Genomic DNA, 19,281 nt, shown 5'->3' with positions numbered 1-19,281 from the left:
GCTGGCGTCACTGTCAAATTGAGCAGGAAGAGGAAGTCCGAGATCAGCTGAAACACGGACTTCCACTCTATGTTCGATTTGTCCGAAGGCGTGGACAGTGACGCCAACACTGATTGGGCGCTGGGGTCACTTGTCACAAGAATGGCACCGGCTAGGGAGGTGAGTATAGGCTTTATTATTTTATCGACGCCAAACATTTTGATGAAGAAGGAGTTGTCCTAATAGTGGATAACCCCTTTAAGGCTAGTAGTCAATGCTCCAGATTTATCACGGTGGCTCCTAATGTTTGATACATTTGATGCATATTTATTCTGTCTAGTCTAAGTTTACACCACTAGTTGGCTTTCTTTGTGACAAAACTTTGCACCAAACATTTGGCTCATTTTTATCAGTGTTATGTATTAGGTCACACTTTTCTAGCAATTTATGACACATTTAGCACAGCAAATCTCCCAAATGCTGTATATCTTCTAGTCTCTTATTTTATTGGGGAAAACTAGGATCTACCACACTAACTTTTATCAACCTTCAGCTCTCTCACCGTACGTACTGTAGATATACTGCTATGTAAAGATATGGGGAAAAATCACTCGAATTTCAGTCTGGTTCTAGACCTAAATTTGCACACTGAGATGATACAGGACGGACCAGAGGCTTTTCTAGTTGAAAATAACAATACTCACACTCATGATCTGGTAACTCTACATAGAATTGCTAGGTCTCGATGTTTGGTGTTGTGTTTACATTATTTATTTTGGGATTTTGGATCATGAAATAGTTGTCTGTGCAGCTCATGGGGGTTTTCTCCGTGCTTGTATCTATAGATCTATGAATTGGTACATTATTATTATTATTACATGTGGTAAGACCAGACTATTCTTCAATGAACATGATGTATCAATATTAACATGATGTATCACACTTATGTTAATATCCCTAATTTAATTCTTGCATAACTGATACTCTCTATAGCTTTAGGTGACGTGATTGTAGTACGTGTGGACACGTGGACATGTGGATGCATTGTCCTTCTGACTTGCACCTACTGGGATAATTGTCATATTGAATTCCTCTGGCTTCTCATAATCCTCACCTGATATCTGCAACAATGACAGCTTTCCAAACATCAGCCACTGATTCCCTATTATGCCACTTCTACACCAAACCATGTATTGTATGCTGCTGAAGGATATAATCTCACGTTGCATTTTTTTCTGTATGTTTTATCCAAAAAAACCGCAGCATTTTACTCTCCCAGCAAATTGGATGAGATTTCTGAAATCTCTTGCACATGCATATTTTTTTCTTGCAGATTTGAAGCCATTTCCCATCTGCGTTATGTCAATTCTTTCAGTGTTTTTGGAGCATTTTTCACTCATTATAATGAAAGGGTAAAGAACACATTAAAAACACACGCAAAAAGGTGTAAAAAAAAACAAAACAAAACACTTTTTATGCAGCATTTTTCCTGCCAAGAGACAATTTTCTCATGCAGAAATATCTACATGAAAACTACAAACCCTTATGCTAAAAATGGAAGACCTGGAAATGAAAGGGGTTGTCTCAGGTTAATAAATTGGTAATATTGCAAAGTGCATAATAAAGAAAACAATTTTTCAATTTTCCCTATATTAAGAATTCTCTCTATTCTCAAGAAAATAGGAAGTTTTCATTTACCCCTTCACCACTGTGTTGTTTTCTGTTTTTGTTCCCTCCCCTTTCTTCAAAGAGCCATAAATATTTAATTTTTGCATCAATATAGGTGTATGAGGCCTTTCTTTTTGCAAGACGAACTGTACTTTTGAATAACACCATTCACTTTACTACATAGTCTACTGGGAAATGGGAAAAAAATCCAAGTGCCGTGAAATTGCACAAAAAATTCCCAATTTTTTTATTTATTTACCATGTTCAATATGTGGTAAAACTGACCTGGCAATATGATTCCCCAGGTTACTACGAGAACGTACTAGCAAACATGTATAGTTTTTTTTACTTAAATGGTGAAAAAATGCTGAAATTTGTATGAAAATTGTTTTTCGCTTTAGTCTCCATTTCCCGAGACCCATAGCATTTTCAGGGTATGTTTCCACAGTCCGGAAGCGCTGCCCCCTGTTGTACGCACGGTGATTCTGCATGTGTTCATTGAATCACCGCATCGTATTCATAGATCGGGTCCATCTCCGCGAGATAAATAGACATGCTGCAGTCTGGAAAGATGCACCGCATGTCCGGTTACGCAGAGCCTCCGGATGCGGCCCTGCATGCATAGTGGAGACGGGATTTCATAAAATCCCCTCCACTATGCTGTAACGTCTGGACGCTGCAGATTGGGCAAAAGGGGGTTGATTTCAACTTTTGCAGGGTTTTTTCCATATTTTTAAAAACGTTTTAGATTTTTTTTACTTTAAGGGTATGTTTCCACGTGGCGCATTTGTTGCGGATTGGACGCTGTGTACAGCCGCAGCATCCAATTCACAGCATCCAGATGTTACAGCATAGTGGATGGGATTTTCTGAAATCCTACTTCCACTATGCGTACAAAAACACAGGTGGCAGACCTGCATATACGCACATGCGGCGTGTCTTTATAGACCACAGCATGTCTATTTATCTTGCGGAGATGCACAGTCTCCGCAAGATAAATAGCACTGTTCTATGTATAGGATCAATGTATAGGTTCAATGAACACATGCGGAATCATCACGCGTACAAAAGCCAGCATCGCTTTGGATGGAGCGTGGATCGGCTGCGTTCAAAGCGCTGCTGGTACGCCACGTGGAAACATACCCTAATAGTCCGTTAAGGGACTTGAAGCTGCAATCATCCAATACCTTGTGCTATCTTTACATAGCAGTGCTTCAGCACTAGTATGTATATCAGAAATACGATCTCCTTCACAGGAGGATCACAATGATAGGCACAGAGGTCATCAGCAGACCCCCCCCCGGCTGTTATGACAACCCATGAGTGCCCTGCAGGCACATCACAGTTCCACCGATGGGAGTGTTGAATGACGTGTGTCCCTGTCGGCGCGTATTAAATTCCCTGTCAGGGATTTAACCTGCTGTTGTCAAAAGCATATGATGGCTTGTTAAATCAGCCATCATGCGTGGGAAAGATGCAGGCTCAGTGCATGAGCCCGCATTCAATGCAAGGACATATGACGTAAATATACTTTAAATGTTTTTAAAGGTATTATTAGTGTACAGCTCATTGCCTAGATAATCAGCCACTCTGCAGTCCCAGTCTGACTGGCTACCTAGGCATGGAGCACTTGTATGAGTAGGTTCTATGCTTTATTGCCTGCTCATGCCATGCTGATGCTGTATAGATCACTGGATCTTCCATTGCTAGCTGCTTGAGAGTGAGCACAGTTCGGGCCAGCAGCACAGCTATGCTGCCTGTCCAAACTGTTAATCTTCAGGAGCAACTGCCTCTCAGCAAGGCAGGATGTCAGGGTACGGGAGCGGTGCGTTCCTGAAGATACTAACTTGAGGACACCCTTTAACCAGTGAAACAGTTGTGTCTCTGAGCCTGTATGTACTTTGGTTTCCACTATCAAAATTCTTTGTTTAATACTTCATACCACATTCTGATAATATGAAAGCTGAGCTCTGATTGGTTGCTGTGGGTCACAAAAACTGTTTTACTCTAACACGGTTATGAGTGATTAATGAGGCCCAATTAGCATTATCCTGCACAAATCACAAAAGGGAAGGCGGTCTGTTTGTCATTGCCCAGCCTGCCTTCCTTCACCTCAATTTACATTATATACATTTAGATTTTTGCTCAATTTAACACATTAAAAGCCAGATATATGCATAATAATAAAATGCATACTTTAATAACCATGGTGGCTACTTACAATGAATTGTAACTAGGAAACCATTGTTCTCCACTTGTTTCTTTATTTTCTCCAACTTAGATCCTTATGACATTTAACCAACTGCTTCTAAAGACCTAAAGTATCATGGCCTATTTTCCCAACACATAATATAATGCATTCATTCAAAAGATTGAGGCCAACAGAGTGTTTTGCTTATCCTTTTTGAATGTACAGCAGACTCCGCTTCCTTCTACAGAGAGCAACAGCAAAAAAACATATACTACTCAGGGGAGCTTCCCTAAGCTTTAAGTGTAATGGCCAGGAGGAGGAGTTAGTTAGTTGGTCCAGGGAGACCAAGCAGGTCTGTTGGAGAGAGACACTGAGGAGAAAGGAAGTCTGGAGCAGAGAGCAGACTACTGAGCCGCGCAGCCAGGATTGAGCTGCAGCTCCAGGAAAGGACTAGAACCCGAGGGGTTGTTGTATGTAATAGAGAAATTGAGGGAAGAAGCACAGGAGTGGAAAAGGGCTCAGAGGGGAACTGCGACCGGGCACCCTCAGAGCCAAAGCGCAGAAACCGGGCACTGGGAGCCGGAGGCTTTTGTGGGACTCTAGGACACTTAGCAGAATCGGAGGGCTTAGAACTGTATGTGATTTGCCCACACCACATATGGAGGTGAAGCAGCACCTGAAGAGCCTGGGACGTGATAGAGACCCTGTAAAACGGCTCAAGCTGCCCATCATACGGGTACCTGTTCTAGGACAGAAGAGAGAAAAGAGGACTTTGCCAGCAAGCTTTAGGCAGCAGGGACCTCGCATACTAGTGTGAGTAGGAAGGCTTACGGACCTCACCTGGGAGAGGGATCACCTTTGCATCCAAGCCGGCCGGACCAAATCACCACCCGTGCCTGGTATCCTGGACTGTGGACTGCTTCTACCAGTAAACCAGGTAATGACTTTACAACTTTGTGTCCTCCCATTATTTACCGGCAACCCACCATCCTTGCTATACCCCTGTGGAGCCCTGGAGACCCGTCACCATCTTCTTGCCACAACATCACCCCAGAGGACCCCTTTAAGCAGCGTCGGTCCCTATTGACCGAAAGCCACAGGTGGCGACACGAAAATAGACTTTCACAATTCCCTTAAAAGACCTTTCCCCTTTTAATTGGGCGCCCAGGGCCACAGACTGGGTCACTGCCACCGTGACATCCCCTTTAATTGCGACCGGACCGGATACCAAGTACCCCACTGCCCTGGCGGGCGACTCATATGATCATCCTTTAATGTATAATTTACAGATATTTGATGGATACTAATGCTATATAAAAGCAACTATAAAGTGACTTTTTTTGCACACTCCAGCTTTTTCCTGAAATATACTGTGAAGGCTCATGGAAAGCACTAGCTGAGTAATATTTTTCTGAATTACTCATTTACATTATTAGAAGTTCATATTGTTCTTATTGGGAAATGGCGTTGAAGATTATGCATAGATCCTATATCTCGCCAAGGCGCAACTTTCTTATGGGTAATATACCGAGTCCGATCTGTTCCAGGTGTGGAGAGGCCGAGGCAGACATGTTCCACTGTTTATGGGCTTGCTCACAAATCCAACAATTTTGGCAACGCATACTTGTATTTACTCATACGCATACACCATATAGAGTAGCTCTCACCCCAGCCTGGGCTCTTTTCGGGTACATTACTAATGAAGGGGCTGTGATCCCCACTCATGGTAGAAAATTCTTGTACATGATTTCGGCCTCGGCCCGGAAAACGATTTTACAAACCTGGCTGGCACCTAATGTGCCCACCCTGAGGATCTTCCTGGACAAACTCTCCTTCCTATTTAGGATGGATTGGGTGGAAGCATCCCTTCAGAAGGAACTAAAAACCCAAAATTTTTTTGAACTATGGCAGCCACTTATACCCATCCTTCCAACGCATATACAACAGAGGCTCAAACAATGCTTCTGTACAACTACATGGTTTCTGGAACAGGCGGTAGCGGGCCGAACACCCTTGTGAGCGGAGTTGTCTCCTAAATAACACATTGGGCGAAGTGCGGAGCCGTGTGTCCCCCCCCCCCCCCTTCCCTCCCTTCGACTTTCCCTAGTCTGTTTGTTGACCCCTCTTTTTTGTTTTTCATTTTTTCTCTAGCTATAACTTCCCCTCTCTCATCATTTGGGGTTATCTAGTTACAGAGTGGTAGTCCACTCGTATTGTATTTCCATGTTGAATTCTATGTTTTTAGCCTTATGTTTATCTTGATTGAGAGGTACTTTGCCTTAATTTGCAAATTGGAACGCTAAAATAGTTACCGTCTTTAATAATGAGCTTCTGTAATACCGGAAAGAGGGAGGTAATTCCTTGTACCTATGTTTGCATGTTAATATACTAATGTTGAAAATGTTTAATTGAAAATGTTTAATAAAAACAGTTTGGAAAAAAAAAAGAAGTTCATATTGTGATTTAGAGTACACCTCTTTCAGGACATGGAACCAGAAAAAAAACAGACAATACACAGATGCCATCTTCACTGTATCCATGTGCTGTTCAATTAATCTTTACCAATAAGCATGGAAACCTTCATATTTTTTTTCGGCATGAGAAGAATGGATATTAAAAATGGATACACTGACAAAAATAGATAAAAAACAGATCCATCAGAAAAATCAGATTTTTGTGTCTATGATAAATCACAGAGGTGTGAGTTTAATCTAAATTGACAGGTTGTGGATGTCAAATGTGTAGAACCAATCAATTCACACTGAGGATTTTCTTAACAGCATGTAGATGAGAATTCATTTAATCACATCCACAATGCTGGAATTTGACTTGTGTTTACAAGCGCTTAAATGAATACAGATCCTCTATTGCATTACATTGTGCTTTTATATTTATCGGCTAGAATGTTAGGCTACGTTCAGACAATGAGTATTTATTTGTTGAGTTTTTGATGCTGCACATTTTCTGCAGCATTTCTACACCAAGTAGCTATACTGAGTAACTTGAATTTTTTAAATTGCATTTTTAGTGCATTTTTTAATTTCCATTTATCTCGTGCTTTTACAGTTAGGGCCAGAAATATTTGGACAGTGACACAATTTTCGCGAGTTGGGCTCTGCATGCCACCACATTGGATTTGAAATGAAACCTCTACAACAGAATTCAAGTGCAGATTGTAACGTTTAATTTGAAGGGTTGAACAAAAATATCTGATAGAAAATGTAGGAATTGTACACATTTCTTTACAAACACTCCACATTTTAGGAGGTCAAAAGTAATTGGACAAATAAACATAACCCAAACAAAATATTTTTATTTTCAATATTTTGTTGCAAATCCTTTGGAGGCAATCACTGCCTTAAGTCTGGAACCCATGGACATCACCAAACGCTGGGTTTCCTCCTTCTTAATGCTTTGCCAGGCCTTTACAGCCGCAGCCTTCAGGTCTTGCTTGTTTGTGGGTCTTTCCGTCTTAAGTCTGGATTTGAGCAAGTGAAATGCATGCTCAATTGGGTTTAGATCTGGAGATTGACTTGGCCATTGCAGAATGTTCCACTTTTTGGCACTCATGAACTCCTGGGTAGCTTTGGATGTATGCTTGGGGTCATTGTCCATCTGTACTATGAAGCGCCGTCCAATCAACTTTGCAGCATTTGGCTGAATCTGGGCTGAAAGTATATCCCGGTACACTTCAGAATTCATCCGGCTACTCTTGTCTGCTCTTATGTCATCAATAAACACAAGTGACCCAGTGCCATTGAAAGCCATGCATGCCCATGCCATCACGTTGCCTCCACCATGTTTTACAGAGGATGTGGTGTGCCTTGGATCATGTGCCGTTCCCTTTCTTCTCCAAACTTTTTTCTTCCCATCATTCTGGTACAGGTTGATCTTTGTCTCATCTGTCCATAGAATACTTTTCCAGAACTGAGCTGGCTTCTTGAGGTGTTTTCCTGCAAATTTAACTCTGGCCTGTCTATTTTTGGTATTGATGAATGGTTTGCATCTAGATGTGAACCCTTTGTATTTACTGTCATGGAGTCTTCTCTTTACTGTTGACTTAGAGACAGATACACCTACTTCACTGAGAGTGTTCTGGACTTCAGTTGATGTTGTGAACGGGTTCTTCTTCACCAAATTAAGTATGCGGCGATCATCCACCACTGTTGTCATCCGTGGACGCCCAGGCCTTTTTGAGTTCCCAAGCTCACCAGTCAATTCCTTTTTTCTCAGAATGTACCCAACTGTTGATTTTGCTACTCCAAGCATGTCTGCTATCTCTCTGATGGATTTTTTCTTTTTTTTCAGCCTCAGGATGTTCTGCTTCACCTCAATTGAGAGTTCCTTTGACCGCATGTTGTCTGCTCACAGCAACAGCTTCCAAATGCAAAACCACACACCTGGAATCCACCCCTGACCTTTTAACTACTTCATTGATTACAGGTTAATGAGGGAGACGCCTTCAGAGTTAATTGCAGCCCTTAGAGTCTATTGTCCAATTACTTTTGGTCCCTTGAAAAAGAGGACGCTATGCATTACAGAGCTATGATTCCTAAACCCTTTCTCCGATTTGGATGTGGAAACTATCATATTGCAGCTGGGAGTGTGCACTTTCAGCCCATATTATATATATAATTGTATTTCTGAACATGTTTTTGTAAACAGCTAAAATAACAAAACTTGTGTCACTGTCCAAATATTTCTGGCCCTAACTGTATCTGCTGTGGTTTTTTTTTGCAAGTCAGTTTTTTAATAAAACTGCTTCATTTTTGATACTGGTATTTAGCTTTGATAAAACTTTATTGATAAAGTTATGTGCAGATTACATGCGTTTTTAGTGATTTTTTTACCAGCATATTTTCCTCATATCTTTCAAATTTATGGTGAAAATCTACAAATAAAAATCATATTTAGGTTAAGTTACTATGAAGAATATTTGCTGAGTTTTTGATGCTTCGATTTTTGCAGTTAAAAAAATGCAGCGCCTTACAGTTTCAACAAAATGGATGGGTTTAATAGAAATTTCATGCCCACTCAGCTTTCTTTTATATAAAACTAGTTGCAGGACATGTTTTAAATCCGCAAAATATCAATTTGTCGTGCAGGCATGCTGAGTAGTTTTATGTGTGGATTTCTGAATAGAATTGCATTAGATGTGGAAAATCTAAAAGGAAAAAAAAGCATATGCATTTTAGTGTGTCTGAGCTATGGAAACAACTAGAAATGCATAAAAACCACATATGATTGCTATCAATAATGTTTTGTTAAAGCCAAATACCAGGAAGCATAAAAAAAAAGCAGCTTTATTTAAACCCTTAACAACCGCCGATAAACCTTTTAACGGTGACAATTAAGGGCATTTATGCCTCAGCGCCGCTTTTTAACGGTGCTGAGAAATAAGTGTATAGCACCCCCCAGAGTCGGAATTTCTCCAGGATCTCGGCTACTGGGGGTAGCTGAGACCCCAAAGAGCATGATTCAGAGAGAGAAATAGGATCTCCCCAGTACCTCTGATGTCCCTGCAACCCCCCCCCCCCCCGTGAAGTACTCCGAGCCGCAGGCATCTTCTTCTGGGAGAAAATGGCAGGCGCATGCACAGTGCGCCCGCCAAGATCTGCCAGCCGACACCAGGCAACAATTGGAAATTGTTCCTATTGGTTAATTTTGATCTCTGTGATAGATCATATCACAGTGATCAAAATAAAAAAAATAGTAAATAAACCCCCCCCCTTTTTATCACGCCCTTAGTTAGGTAAAAATAATAAAATTTAAAAAAATTATTTATTTCCATGTTTTCATTAGGGTTAGAGTTGTGCTCAAGTGAGATGGGCTAAAGTGAGTTAGGATAAAGTTAGGGTTAGCATTGGGCTAAAGTTAGGATTGGGCTAAAGTTAGGGTTGGGCTAAAGCTACGGATAGGGTTGGGCTAAAGTTAGGGTTCGGCAAAAATTAAGGTTGGGGCAAGGGTTAGGGTTGTGCTAAAGTTAGTGATGGGCTAAAGTTAGGGTTGGGCTAAAGTTAGGGTTGTACTAAAGTTAGGGTTGGCCTAGGGTTATGTTTGTGGTTATGGTTAGGATTACGGTTAGGGTTGGGATTAGGGTTATGGGTGTGTTAGGGTTAGGTTTGTGGTTAGGGTTATGGTTAAGGTTGGGATTAGGGGTGTGTTGGGGTTAGGGTTGGAGTTAGAATTGGGGGGGTTCCACTGTTTAGGTACATCAGGGTGACCAAATACTTATTTTCCACCATAATTTGCAAAATAAATCTTGCCAAATCAGACAAAGTGATTTTCTGGATTTGCTTTCTCATTTTGACTCTCATAGTTGTGGTCTACCTATGATGTCAATTACAAGCCTCTCTCATCTTTTTAAGTGGGAGAACTTGCACAATTGGTGGCTAACTAATTACTTTTTCCCCACTGTATATTTACAGGGGGGGGACATTTATATGGATAGACCTGGGTGGGCCGTTTATAAAGTTGCATTCAAAATGGCTACCACCACCCATCTTGAAAAGTTTTCCTCCTCCCTTATACTAATGTGCCACAACCATTTAGTTGATATCACCAGACATTCCCATTTTATTTAGGTGTATTCATATACGTGGCCCACCCAAGTGTATCCATATAAATGGCCCACCCTGTATATGTGTGTCACTGATATCCACACATCTATGTATTCTATGTGCATACAGGGTGGGTCATTTATATAGATACACCTGGGTGGGCCTTTATAAAGTTGCATTAAAAAATGGCAGACTTCAAAATGGCTGCCATGGTCACCACACATCTTGAAAAGTTTTCCCCCTCCCATATACTAATGTGCCACAAACAGGAAGTTGATATTACCAACTATTCCCATTTTATTTAGGTGTATCCATATTAATAGTCCACCCAGGTGTATCCATATAAATGGCTCACCCTGTATATCTATTCTGTTCTAACCTGTCACTCTGTGATTTTACTGTAAGCAGCACATGAATTGTTGGCTTTTCAAAGGACACCGGTGCGTAAAAATTGGACAGCACTCGCATGGTCCGAGTGCTGTGCGATTTTTTTTTCTCGCACCCATAGGCTTGCATTGGCGAGTCTCAGCCGAGTGTCGGTGACAATCACAACATGCTGCAATTTTACACACACTGAATACGCCCGAGAAAAGAAACGGTGATGTGAGCTGCTCCATAGATTAACACTGGGCTGAGTGCTATGTGATGTTTTCTCGCATAGCACTCGCCTGCAATTCTAGTGTGACGCAGGCCTAAGAGAAAGGCACCAACATTCCATCCATGTGTGTATGACATATATAAAGAAGTAAAAGCAAAGGGGCCAATTTATAATTTCTATTGCGTGTTTTCTTTGTCTATTTTTGGGAAATTTTCATACAAAATATAAACAATCCAGACTGTAGAAGATAATCAAGTGCCCGTATGCAGACTGGGCAAATAATAACATCTTTCACGGGTTTAGCTGGCATAATATCTTTGTGCAGTTGTGTGTCCTATTCTCCTGTTTTGTTTGTACCATGTTCAGCTTTTCAATTGCACCTTTCTAAAGTCACTTTTTATGCTTATTTTTTCAGTTCACCATTGTGGGCATTGTTTAGGTTTTCCAGATGTTGTTGAGTGATTCCTAATTTTACTCCAGTCCGTGCTTGAACTAATTTTATGTACACCAGAATTTTCTGCTCAATTTTTGCAACATTTTACAAAGCGTGAGATTTTTTTCACTAAAAAGTCACCAAAAAAGGTAAAAGAGAAACATAAAGTTGATTTTTTACTTTGTGCAAAATACATGAATTGCCTGCACCATTTTGAAGTATTTGATTAAAAAACGGCAACAAGATACCACAATACAAAAAAAGAAAAGTGGTTTAAAAAAAATCCCTGCAAATGATGAATCAGGTCCAAAGTGTCTGCACAAAGGAAACAAAGATTACAGAAAGAAGGGAGATAATTTTCTTCTAGTATGTTATATATGGCCTTTAAGTTTCCAGAGAGCTAAAATAGCACCAAAATGAATGACTGTACGCACATCTACTGTATGTTAAAGCAGTTAACTTAATTAGGTTTTGAAAACCGTGAAGTGGATAAAAGAAGTGACCTGATCATTCTTCAGGCGGCTTCTTCTTGTAAGCCATTTTTTTTAAATTAGTTTTTATTGAAAATATTATAATACAACTTTAGCACAGATGTGCAACACAAGTCAAAGTAACATAAATGCGTAATTATACAGCCATTGCAGTGTAAATAAAGAGCTCCAGTCTCAACCCTTTGCTCGCCCCCAACCTTTATTTGACTGGTCAACTGTGACTCGTTGACTGTACGGCTTCCCAAGCCTGCCAATCTCTGGTGAACTTCTGTATGGCGTTATTTTTGTGGGCTAGCATTTCTTCAAAAATATACGTGGTATTAACCGCATGAGCTATGGCCTCTTTCTTAGGATTAACATCTGTTTTCCAATGTTTAGCTAATAGGAGTCTTGTCATTAACACAATATGAGCCGTTACCACTCTAGAGCACAGGGAGAATGCATGTAGGTTTAAGAGGAGGAGCGCCACCTCAGGATGCGGCTGGACGATTTGTCCCACTACAAGTGAAATAAGTCTAAAGGCATGGTCCCACAAAGAAGTTATAAGTGGACAATCCCAAAATATATGATATAAGGACCCCACCTGATTACAGTTTCGCCACCATAGGTGTGAGGTGTTGGGAAACATGGAAAGGAGCTTCACGGGAGTAAAATACCAGTGGAATATCAGCTTCAAGTGTGATTCAAAGTGGGCCGCACAACCAAACGCCCGCCCTGCCAATTTAATTGCTCTTAACCAGTCCTGCTCAGGTATGGCTTTACCAAGGTCTTTTTCCCAGGATATGAAGGGCATAGATTTTACAAATCTGCTCTTATGTCCCAAGGAATCATAAAGGGGTCTCAAGCCCATATCTAGGGATTAGGAAGATGAGAGGGTTTTAATAATATCACTATTGACCCTATATGGGAAGTTTAGAAATTTCTTTAAAATGTATTGTACCCGAAGATATGAGAGATGGTCTTTAAGAGTCAAGCCAAACCTATTTTGCGATTGGGCAAAGGATAAAAGAGTGCGATCTTCAACTATATTATTTAATACAGTGATCCCACCTATTTTCCAATGGTACAGGTCAAGGTCCTCTGATAATACCTCCAGAAGTTCTAAAGGTGCTTCCAGAGGCAACACAGGGGTATGTGTCTGGGTGGAGGAGTGAACCTGAAGCCAATTTGACAGGGAGTGCTGAGTCAGTGGGAGGAGGGCCTCCAGGTTCCATGGGTTAGCCAGAGCTGTCCATAGCACCGCTCTGAGATCGTGTGAAGGTGCAAAATGTGCCTCTATTTGGGACCACCTACTTGGGGGGTTGCGATTTCACCAGCTCTTCAACCGGCAGAGTTGAGTTGCTTTATAGTAATCGTTCACATTAGGGCCCCCCCCCACCGGTTTTGTGCGTTGCAACAAATGTCTCGACAATTGAGGTAGCTTCCCCCCCCAGATCGAGGCATTTAGGAGCATTGAAAAACACCTTCTAAATAAATATAACATTTTAGGCAGTAATAACATCTTGAACAATGCAATACAACCCACCCAGGAGACTTCAAATTTCCAGAGTCTGCACATCTCATTCTCAATATCTGCTAATAGGGGGAGGTAACTGGCTTTGTACAAATTAGTGGAGGATGATGTTACCAACATTCCCAGGTATGAAATTTGCTCCATCTGCCAGTCCATCTTCATAGTGCCCTTAAGGTGCTTCAACTGTGGTAATGGTATGTTAAGGGGTAAAATTTAAGATTTATTCTCATTAATTTTGTAGTAAGACAGGAGGCCAAATTTTTCAATGATCTCTAGAGCTGCTGGCAAAGACTCCAGGGGGCGTGCTAACGTCAATATCACATCATCAGCATGCAACGTGATGCAATGAGATTGTTTCCCCACCTCTATGCCCCAGATATCTGGACTTTGTCTGATTGCTTGGGCAAGTGGTTCTAAAGCTAAAATAAACACTGGGGGGGGGGGGAGAGGACACCCTTGCCTAGTGCCATTTGTAATGGGGAATGCCTCCAAAATGGTATCATTCACGTAAACCCTGGCCGCTGGAGCAGAATACAGAGCTTTAACAGCAGTCAGCACCCAACCCCTAAGCCCCATACGCTCCAGAACTGAGAAGCCAAACGACCACCTCACTCAGTCGAATGCCTTCTCAGCGTCCATGGCCACTACCACCGCCAGCATCCCTCTTCTATTTATTACATCTATCAAATCAAATACTTTCCTGGTCTTGTCAGCTGCAGTCCGCCCTCGCACAAAACCAGCCTGCTTTGGTTTAATATGGGAAGGAATGATAGGCGCCAATCTCAGAGCAATACACTTAGCATAAATTTTAACAATGAAATCAGCTGGAAGTTTTGGGGCACCTTTGGGTAAGCCACCACTTTTGTATGTATGAAATTTAAAAAGACATCGGCGAAGAGCATTCTGATTCAAACATGATGCTGGGATGCCGGTGTCTAAAAGATGCAGGAACCTTTAAGCTATGTGCACACGATGTGTTTTTGCAATGTTTTTTTCCACACAGAAATGGTCCAAAAACACAATGAAATTCTTATGTAAGGTAATTCAATGATAATCCTAAATTGTTGTGCACGTGATCAGTACATTCCTATGAATATTTGCTTTGCGTTTTTTTCTGCAGAATGTCAATTCTTTTTGCGTTTCTGCAGCGGTTTTCACTCATTGACTTCAATTGAGTCAGGCAAATCAGTTTTTGGGAATTTGCTGAGTTTTAGTTTTGCGTTTTACCGGCTTCCTATAGTGTTTCCCACGCTGTCATCTGTGTGACAGCATGGGAAACACCGGTGCGGTAATTCTTATCTGCGGTAACGCTACCGCCAGTAAGACTGTCAGTCAGAAAGCTGCAGGATCATGCTGTCAGATGTCAGCATGACCCCGCGGCAGTCACTGTGACCTGCAGTGGTGATATGCGGTAAAAATCTTACTGCAGGTCAGCAGGCGTGGGCTGATGAAACTACTGCTCCCATTGGGCTATGTCTGCTGTCACAGATAACAGTGATAGTAGTCTCTAGTGATGAGCGAATATACTCATTACTTGAGATTTCCCGAGCATGCTCGGGTGTCCTCTGAGTATTTTTTAGTGCTCGGAGATTTAGTTTTCCTCACCTCAGCTGAATGATTTACACCTCTTAGACAGCTTGATTACATGTGGGGATTGCCTAGCAACCAAGCAACCCCCACATGTATGCTGGCTAACAGATGTAAATCATTCAGCTGAGGTGAGGAAAACAAAATCTCCAAGCACTAAAAATACTCGGAGGACACCCGAGCGTGCTCGTTAAATCTCGAGTAACGAGTATATTCGCTCATGACTAGTAGTCTCATCTCCCGGCGCCTGTGCTCACAGTTAAAAAAAAATAAGTAAAATTATATACAGTACATATTCAAATAAACATAAAAACCCATTATACTCACCTAACCCCAAATCCCCGATGCCCTCATCCCCTAGAAATAATGTAAGATAATAAACCAACAGGTACTCCCCTGTCTGCCACAGTACATGTAATACAGATTCACTCACGGCAATCTCATGTATAGAACAGGCACATCGACAGATGTGACTGACTGCTCTACCTGGCCACTGGCGATACATTGACAGGAGGTAATCGCTCCCGCAGTGTATCACTGAGCTGCCAACAGAGAGTTCATCAGTTTTCATCAGCTCCGGTGCTCTCATGGCACCGCTGAGAACTCACGGCACCGTGAGGACTTTCCCACGCAGAAGTGGTGCCGTAAGGGAGACCACCTGAGCTGATCAGCCGATGAACTCCGGTGAACTCTCTCACGGCAGCTCAGTGATACACTGCGGGAGCGATTACCTCCTGTCAGTGTATCACAGGCTGGCTTTCAGAGCAGTCACATCACTGATGTGACTGCTCTCAAAGTGATCAGGATCATCATGGGATATTATGTATTATCTTCTCAGGGGACAGGTGAGAAATATTGTGGTTTATTATTTTATTTTTGCTGTAGGAGACGTTGGCATCAGTGGATTAGGCATTCTGTGAGTATGGATTAATTAAGATTATTAAAGGAGTCTGTGTCATTATTTCAAATAAAGGACTTTATTCTGGATTTGTGCGTTTTTATTCAATATCAGTATGGGGTTGCTAATGGATAGGTGTTTTATAGATGCCTCTCCATTACTAACTTGTGGGCTTGATGTCACCTGACAATACAAAGGTGACATAAACCTCACAAATATGAACCCCACTCGCCACTGCTACTGCAAGTGGGAAGAGCAAGGCTAAGCGCTTATAGATGTGCCTTTTCTGGGACGGCTGAGAGCTTATGTTTTTAGTCTGGGAGGGGCCAATATCCATAGCCCCTTCCTAGGCTATTAATATTAGCCTGCAGCTGTCTGCCTAGCCTTTGCTGGTTAGATTTTATAGGAGACCCTATTTCAATTTTTTTCTGGGGTCCCCTTGTAAACTAGCCAGTAGAGTCTAAGCAAACTGCTGCGAGCTGATATTAATAGCCTGGGAACCATTATGGCTATTGGCTCCTTCCCAGAATATTAAAATCAGTCCTCAGCCGTCACTTTCTCTCTGTTGGTTACTAAAATTAAGCAGGAAACAGCGCAATTTTTTTTTATTTTTTTTCCTGTAAAATTAACAGTTGTCTGGTTACAGCCTATGTACGCTCATTCTGTTAATGCTCCTACATAGGCTGGTAGAGATAAGTGGATCTTTTCAAATACAAATTCACCGACCACCAATCTTTTCCAAAAATGAAAGCACTTGACAGCCTGTACTCTGTACTTGCTCAAAAATACACAATGGGGAGAAGAAAGAATGAGAAAGAAAACCCAGCTGACCAGAAGAGCTAACATTTTATAGGAGAGAGAGGGAGAGGACAGCATTGATCATAAGAGCATACACTCTACATGCAGGAGAGAGGACCCCTCTAACCAAAGAGGGGTTGGTTGTGGGTTCCTGTAATAAAAATACCCAGAGGTTATGCCCTTTGTGTAGAGACAGTCCTGTGGATGTAGACTTAATTTACCTTACTTTACTGATGTTAAACATTTCCCTTACAGGGCAGTATATGCTGACATTATTTGGGATTGTATTAGAAGGGTTTTCCCATGAACAAAAGTTGATTTTAATCAATAGATCTTGGAATAATAATAACTTCCATAATTGGTTGTGTTTAAATATAATGTTCCTGTGCTAAGCTAGTCTTATAAATGTGCCCCTGCTGTGTATTGTGTAATGGCTGTGTCTGACCGTACAGGGACATGGTCTGATGATACCAAATCTCCTGGGCAGGGGAGAAGCAAAAGAGAGTATACAGACAGGACAGGATGGGATCACAGCTGATTCTTTTTGTGAGGTAAAATATTTCCCTGCCTGTTTCTAAGAATAATTTGCGATCCTGTGCTGTAATGTATACTTTTTTATTTTCTCACCTGACCAGGAGATGTGGTATGATCAGACCATGTTCCTGCATGGTCAGACACGGCCATTACACAGTACACAGCAGGGACACATTTCTAAAGCAAGGTTCCCATTGCGTTAGGGCAATCCGTTTAGCGCATAGCGCTAGCGGATTGCGCTAACGCAATGTATTTTTTTGGGTCACGTTTAACGTCCCCGCTAGCGCAGATTCCCGATCTGCGAGAGCGGGGAACGGACCTCGGGCGCGCCTCGGACGCTGCAAGGCGCATCACAAAAGAACGGCACATCGCTAGCGTGTGCCGAAAATGGCACGCGCTAGCGATGCACGTTAACATTGCTGCCAATGGGTGCGCTAACGGACGCGTTGCACGGTGTTAATTTCACTGTGCAACGCTGTCCGTTAGCACTGTCCCATTAACGCAATGAGAACCTAGCCTAAGTTTATCTCAGCACAAGAACATTTTATTTAAACACATCCAATTGTGGAAATTACTATTATTCCAAGATCTAGTGATTAAAATCAACATTTGTTTGTGAAAACCCCTTTAACCCCTTCCCGACCCATGACGCCACGTAGGCGTCATGAAAGTCGGTGCCATTCCGACCCATGACGCCTATGCGGCGTCATGGAAAGATCGCGTCCCTGCAGGCCGGGTGAAGGGGTTAACTCCCATTTCACCCGATCTGCAGGGACAGGGGGAGTGGTAGTTTAGCCCAGGGGGGGTGGCTTCACCCCCTCGTGGCTACGATCGCTCTGATTGGCTGTTGAAAGTGAAACTGCCAATCAGAGCGATTTGTAATATTTCACCTATTATAACGGGTGAAATATTACAATCCAACCATGGCCGATGCTGAAATATCATCGGCCATGGCTGGAAATACTAATGTGCCCCCACCCCACCCCTCCGATCGCCCCCCCAGCCCTCCGATCTGGCCGGTACACTGCTCCGGCTCCCCTCCGTCCAGTGCTCCGCTCCCCCCCGTGCTCTTGTCCGCTCCCCCCGTGCTCCAATCACCCCCCCGTGCTCCAATCACCCTCCCTGCACTCCGATCCACCCCCCCGGTGCTCCGTTCCACCCCCCCCGTGCTCCGTTCCAGCCCCCCCGTGCTCCGTTCCACGCCCCCCGTGCTCCGTTCCACCCCTCCCGCACTCCGATTCCCCCCCCGTGCTCCGATCCCCCCCCCCGTGGTCCCCCCCCACCCCATCATACTTACCGATCCAGCCGGGGTCCCGTCCGTCTTCTCCCTGGGCGCCGCCATCTTCCAAAATGGCGGGCGCATGCGCAGTGCGCCCGCCGAATCTGCCGGCCGGCAGATTCGTTCCAAAGTGCATTTTGATCACTGAGATGGATTATATCTCAGTGATCAAAATAAAAAAAATAATAAATGACCCCCCCCCCCTTTGTCACCCCCATAGGTAGGGACAATAAAAAAATAAAGAAATTTTTTTTTCCACTAATGTTAGAATATCGTTAGGGTTAGGGTTAGGGGTAGGGTTAGGGTTAGGGTTAGGGCTAGGGGTAGGGTTAGGGGTAGGGGTAGGGGTAGGGTTAGGGGTAGGGGTAGGGTTAGGGTTAGGGCTAGGGGTAGGGTTAGGGCTAGGGGTAGGGTTTCGGTATGTGCACACGTATTCTGGTCCTCTGCGGATTTTTTCGCTGCGGATTTGATAAATCCGCAGTGCTAAACCGCGGCGGATTTACCGCGGTTTTTCTGCGCATTTCACTGCGGTTTTACAACTGCGATTTTCTATTTGAGCAGTTGTAAAACCGCTGCGGAATCCGCACAAAGAAGTGACATGCTGCGGAATGTAAACCGCTGCGTTTCCGTGCAGTTTTTCCGCAGCATGGGCACAGCGATTTTTGTTTCCCGTAGGTTTACATTGAACTGTAAACTCATGGGAAACTGCTGCGGATCCGCAGCGTTTTCCGCAGCGTGTGCACATACCTTTA

The 19,281-nt window shown here is 42.8% G+C and overlaps 1 protein-coding gene across 2 annotated transcripts in view; it reads right to left on the bottom strand.

The window, feature by feature from the left end:
* Positions 1–19,281, bottom strand: part of ANPEP (alanyl aminopeptidase, membrane) — a 277,202-nt gene that overhangs the window by 215,476 nt on the left and 42,445 nt on the right. The gene's annotated exons all lie outside the window — the stretch shown is intronic.

The sequence above is a fragment of the Ranitomeya imitator genome, chromosome 4 (genome assembly GCF_032444005.1).
Source record: "Ranitomeya imitator isolate aRanImi1 chromosome 4, aRanImi1.pri, whole genome shotgun sequence".
Classification (NCBI taxonomy): Eukaryota; Metazoa; Chordata; class Amphibia; order Anura; family Dendrobatidae; genus Ranitomeya; species Ranitomeya imitator.
This window is presented reverse-complemented; position numbering and strand designations above follow the sequence as displayed.